The sequence below is a fragment of the Babylonia areolata genome, chromosome 18 (assembly GCF_041734735.1).
Source record: "Babylonia areolata isolate BAREFJ2019XMU chromosome 18, ASM4173473v1, whole genome shotgun sequence".
Classification (NCBI taxonomy): Eukaryota; Metazoa; Mollusca; class Gastropoda; order Neogastropoda; family Buccinidae; genus Babylonia; species Babylonia areolata.
In genome coordinates this window covers 46,651,974-46,657,915 of record NC_134893.1, presented here as the reverse complement: position 1 = coordinate 46,657,915, position 5,942 = coordinate 46,651,974, and the positions used below count along the sequence as shown (strand labels likewise).

At 45.2% G+C, this 5,942-nt stretch overlaps 1 protein-coding gene across 1 annotated transcript in view; it reads left to right on the top strand.

Moving 5' to 3' along the window:
* Positions 1-549: 549 nt before the first annotated feature.
* The window catches only part of LOC143292024 (FMRFamide receptor-like), a 314,330-nt gene continuing 308,937 nt past the window's right edge, over positions 550-5,942 (top strand). The window contains exons 1-2 of the mRNA XM_076602189.1: positions 550-613; positions 1,202-1,449. The gene's annotated coding sequence lies outside the window, so the exon portion shown is untranslated. The remainder of the gene's footprint in view (positions 614-1,201; positions 1,450-5,942) is intronic.

The following is a 5,942-nucleotide window of genomic DNA, read 5'->3' as shown; positions in this document are numbered from 1 at the left end:
AACAATTTTCCTCTGTGTGTGTGTGTGTGTGTGTGTGTGTGTGTGTGTGTGTGTGTGTGTGTGTGTGTGTGTGTGTGTGTGTGTGTGTGTGTGTGTGTGTGTTGTGTGTGTGTGTGTGTGTGTGTGTGTGTGTGTGTGTGTGTGTGTGTGTTGTGTGTGTGTGTGTGTGTGTGTGTGTGTGTGTGTGTGTGTGTGTGTGGTGTGTGTGTGTGAGGGAGAGAGAGAGAGAGAGAGTGGGTGTGTGCTCTTTTAAGGAGAAAGCAGGGGTGAAAGAAAGAAAGAAAGAAAGAAAGAACGTTCGTCTACACGTGTGTCGAGTTTTCTGTGATGAATGAAAATGCTTCGCAAGCGTCGGGATCCGGCTTGAATATTATTACCATAAAATTCAGATAATGCTGTTGTTCTCTTTTTACCGTTGGCATGGTCGGTCAGACAAGATTATATACATATATACATGCATGTATGATTGTGTGTGCGACGTAGGATGGGCAGGTATAAATTGTGTGGTCTGAGACATACGTTGTTGATTTCGTCGTGTTTTTGTTTGGTTTTCTTTTAAACGCTGTATCAACATTTACAATTTGGTTTCAGTTTTACATCAGTTGAGTGAGACGTGAGTGAACTGCTTTATTTCACTTTGTTTTAATCAACCGTCCAACATTGTTTTGGGTTCTGTTTCGACTGATTTTAACTCTCTCCATACGAACGGTGAAAGAAACGAAGTTAACAGCGTTTCACCCCAATTACCATCATCAAAATATTGCAAGAGGAAGGCTCTTATACTGAAGATGTGAATGTTGACAAAGAATACCACAATTCTTACGACGGAAGCTAAAGGTTGGGTCGTTCAGACACCCACTGGACATCCGAGGGGTCTGTGTAGAGGAGAAGAGAGGACTGGCCGTACTGAGTGAGTTAAGAAGTGACGGGTGATGACACTGAAGCATGAACCCTTTATGGTTTGCTGGGTTATAAGCATCATGACTTGATTTTTGATTTGATGTAATGCTTCTTCATGGCACATATTGACGCGTGTTTTTTTTTATTTATTATTTTTTTAAAGGCAACATTAAGAATTCTTGTCGAGTTGTTTTTTTTTCAGGTATATGTACTTCTGTCTTCATTTAACCGGGTAAAATCGTGCTTTCAATTTCAGAGCTCTTGTTTAATAAATAATCATTGTTGGTCTTTTCTGTCACAGATATCTGGATACCGATTCCTTCTTACTGAGGAACAGTGATGTGTTTAGCCTGACTACAGACAACGCTGTGTGAAGAAACAGACGCAGAAAGACTATTGTTCGAACTGCTCTTGTGGAAACAGTCTGCTGACTTCAGTCACATCACCGAGAGTTGAAACTTCGTTAAAAAAAAAAAAAAAAAAAAAAAAAAAAATCAGGACTGATGTGACTCTTGTGAATTGATTCTTAGCCAGCTGTTTCCAGCGTCGGTGAGTTGCACGATGTTACTTTTTGTCACTTCACACTGTTGCTTTTTGATCGACTCTCTCTCTCTCTATCTGTGTGTGTGTGTGTGTGTGTGTGTGTGTGTGTGTGTGTGTGTTGTGTGTGTAGTGTGTGTGTGTGTGTGTGTGTGTGTGTGTGTGTGTGTGTGTGTTTGTGCGTGCATGTGTGTGTGTGTGTATGTGTGTGTGTGTATGAGTGTGTTTGTGCGTGCATGTGTGCGTATGTGTATGTGTGTATGTGTGTGTGTGTGTGTGTGTGTGTGTGTGTGTGTGTGTGTGTGTGTGTGCGTGTGTGCGAGCGCGCGTGCGTGCGTGTGTGTATTTGTGATCCTGAGTAATAAAAGTAGGGCTTTCGAATATCACTTTTAATCTGTATATTATACATCTGTCTGTCTGTATCTGTCTGTCTCTCAAAATGGGGGGTGGGGGTGGGGGGTTGGGGGGGGTGTCAAAACGGGATGTGTGGAGGAATAACGTAGAATCATGTCATGTCTTCTCCCCTGTCTTCAGGCGGACGGTAAAAAAAACACACAAAAAAACAACCCCCAAAACAGGTGACGCGAGGATTCGGTACTGCCTTAGAAACAAAGCGTCAAACTCGTCGTAGTCATGATAATCCCTCCTCACACCACCCGGCCCCCCCCCCCGCCCCCCACGCCCCCACCCCACCCCCCAAACCGCTCCCAGCCGACTCCCTCCACTCACCACTCGTCTCGCTGTCTGTCTGTCTGTCTGTCTGTCTGTTGTCCTCTTTCTTAAAAACAAAGACTGGAATCGATAAAGCACTTTGTGTATCTGGTCGTTTTTCTTGGTCATTGAGGACGAAGACCCCGGGGTTGAGAAACCCTTCGCTTTCTCGATTCGCTTTGTGTTGTTACCTGTGTCAGACGGGCGCAATAGCCCAGTGGTTAAAGCGTTGGACTGTCAATCTGAGGGTCCCGGGTTCGAATCACGGTGACGGCGCCTGGTGGGTAAAGGGTGGAGATTTTTACGATCTCCCAGGTCAACATATGTGCAGACCTGCTAGTGCCTGAACCCCCTTCGTGTGTATATGCAAGCAGAAGATCAAATACGCACGTTAAAGATCCTGTAATCCATGTCAGCGTTCGGTGGGTTATGGAAGCAAGAACATACCCAGCATGCACCCCCCCGAAAACGGAGTATGGCTGCCTACATGGCAGGGTAAAAACGGTCATACACGTAAAAGCCCACTCGTGTGCATACGAGTGAACGCAGAAGAAGAAGAAGAAGAAGTTACCTGTGTCAGTATTCCCTTCCGTAAGATGAGTACAGTACCATCCGTTTTGGGGAAGATATTTTTAGCACTCTTGTTCTGAAAAAAAAGGCAACAGATCCCTTAGCTTTTATGCGGCTATAGAAGCAGTCCAGTTATATTCACAGTGTCCAGGGCTCGGCACAGAACCAAGGGGCTTCCCCTCCCCAGTTATTACCCACTGACAAACGGGTAGAGAGAGGAAATTCCAGAAAATCGGAGTGCAGTGGTACCTTTCTTTACCAAGGAAGGACACAATTAACACTGCGCAGAAATCGGGCTTTGAACTCTTTACTACTCTCGTACCGTACGCCGTCAACGTTTTCATTCAACCAAGTTCAGATCATCTCAGTTCACGCAACAACTTTCATTAGTAACCTGTCGAAGTATTTTACGAAGGTTGTTTGAGCCCAGTCTCCACAAGCGTAGCCCTTCAACAACTGCTCGCTTTTTGGGTGTTTTTGTTTTGTTTTGTTTTGTTTTGTCTTGTTTTGTCTTGTCTTGTTTGTTGTTGTTTTTTCAGAAGGACGAGGTCGCTAATTATCTATTAACTTGCCCGAAAATTACCGGCAATTACGCAATTTCGTTCTTTTGTAGAGAAACGTGACAGGCAGCGTTCTGTTTTATGTCCTGAGTGGTCATTGATTCCATGCAGCAGCTTGCCGGCCGGCGCTGTGTCAACCCGTCATTCGAGTCCAGTAGTAGAGTGCTGGCCCAGTGGTAATGCGTCCGTCTAGCAAGTCAGCGTATCTGATCTGAGGGCACAGGTTCGAATCCTACACCCGTCAGAGTTTGTGCCCCTCCACTAGACCTTGATCTGAACGCTAGTTTTTCGAATAATTATAATAACAGCTGGATATTTATCAGTACTTTCCTCATTGCACAAAGCGCTTAACAGTCCACACACACACTCACGCATACGAAACACACTTAGTCCAACTCACAATCAATCATGCACAATAAACATATATGCGCATACAAACTCGTACATACAATACATACATACATATATACATACATGCATTCATCCATACATTCGACACACACACACACAATACAGCGTTAGAAATATACCTACACAATCAACTAACGACTTTCATGACTGAGAGAGGGTCTAGAGGAAATGCTGCTGGAAGAGGAGGAAAGTCTTGAGGTTAGATTGAAAGGAAGGCAGTGAGGGGCTGTGGCTCATGTTGGTGACTGAGGCAAAGAGTTCCATATTTGAACAGCAGATGACGGGCGCAATAGCCGAATGGTTAAAGCGTTGGACTCTCAATCTGAGGGTCCCGGGTTCGAATCACGGTGACGGCGCCTGGTGGGTAAAGGGTGAAGATTTTTACGATCTCCCAGGTCAACATATGTGCAGACCTGCTAGTGCCTGAACCCCCTTCGTGTGTATATGCAAGCAGAAGATCAAAAATTAATACGCACGTTAAAGATCCTGTAATCCATGTCAGCGTTCGGTGGGTTATGGAAACAAGAACACACCCAGCATGCACACCCCCGAAAGCGGAGTATGGCTGCCTACATGGCGGGTTAAAAACGGTCATACACGTAAAAGCCCACTCGCGTATATACGAGTGAACGTGGGAGCTGCAGCCCACGAACGCAGAAGAAGAAGAAGAAGAAGAGCAGATGATGAAAAGGCTCAAGACCACCGAGAGGTCCCATGTGCAGGTTGTCCCTGTCAAAGTTGTGTAGAAAAGCCCACTTTGAGAGAAAACCAAATGCACTTGCAGGCAGAAGAAAGAGGCGGTTGTGCTGCACTCTGGTAACGTGATTTCCCCGGGGAGAGCAGCCCGAATTTGTATCGTATTTGTATTATTTGCATAACTAATTTTTGTTGTTGTCACAACAGATTTCTCTGTGTGAAATCCGGGCTGCTCTCCCCAAGGAGAGCGTGTCCCTACACTGAAAGCGCCACCCATTTTTTCCCCTGCGTGCAGTTTTTTTTATGTTTTCCTATCGAAGTGGATTTTTCTACAGAATTTTGCCAGGGACAACTCTTTTCTTGCCGTGGGTTCTTTTACGTGCGCAAAGAGCAGCTGCACACGGGACCTCGGTTTATCGTCTCATCCGAATGACTAGCGTCCAGAGCTCCACTCAAGGTCTAGTGGAAGGAGAGAAAATACTGGCGACTCTGCCGGGATTCGAACCAGTGCGCTTAGATTCTCTTGCTTCCTAGGCGGACGCGTTACCTCTGGGCCATCACTCCACTGGTATGCCGTAGAATCTGAATTTCACACAGAGAAACCGAAAAAGTAGTACTGTACAATTAAATAACATCCGCTGTGTGTGATCTGGGGTGACCGAGTGCGCAGAATCACACACAACACAACCTGAGTCATTGCGCATCCTCTTTGTCTTTCTTTCTTTCTGGTTTAACTCACTCAGTACGGCCAGTCCTCTCTTCTCCTCTACACAGGCCCCTCGGATGTCCAGTGGGTGTCTCAAGGACCCCAACCTTTAGCTTCCGTCGTCAGAATTGTGGTATTCTTTGTCAACATTCACGTCTTCAGTATAAGAGCCTTCCGCTTGCAATATTTTGATGATGGTAATTGGGGTGAAACGCTGTTAACGTTGTCTCTTTCGCCGTTCGTATGGAAAGAGTTAAAGCCAAACTGGCCGCACGTGGCCATAGTTATCAGGGCAAAACATCTGTTAATGTCGATCACATAGAATCTGAAATCAAAATTTAAAATGTAATGAAAAGAAAATCAGACACATGTACATTATTCTTGCACATAAACCTGGAACATGCTTCTGACGTTGACCACCCGTCTTCTCTTTCGATAGAGGATGAACACACACACACACACACACACACACACACACACACACACACACACACACACACACACACACACACACACACACACACTCACACACACACACACACACACACACACACACACACACACACACACACTCACACACACACACACACACACACACACACACACACACACACACACACTCACACACACACACACACACACTCACACACAACACAAACCACAACATAAAGATGATTATGCACGTAATTCACAGCTAGGAGACCGACGTTTCTTGAGTTTCTGTTATGCATTCAGGTCGTTCACTAAATGAAGTGGCATTGAGTCTGGGTCTGTAACTTGTATATTATTAACTTCCACATCAAATCTTTAGGGCTGAGCAGAGAGCAGAGAAATTGCCAAGTATCAAA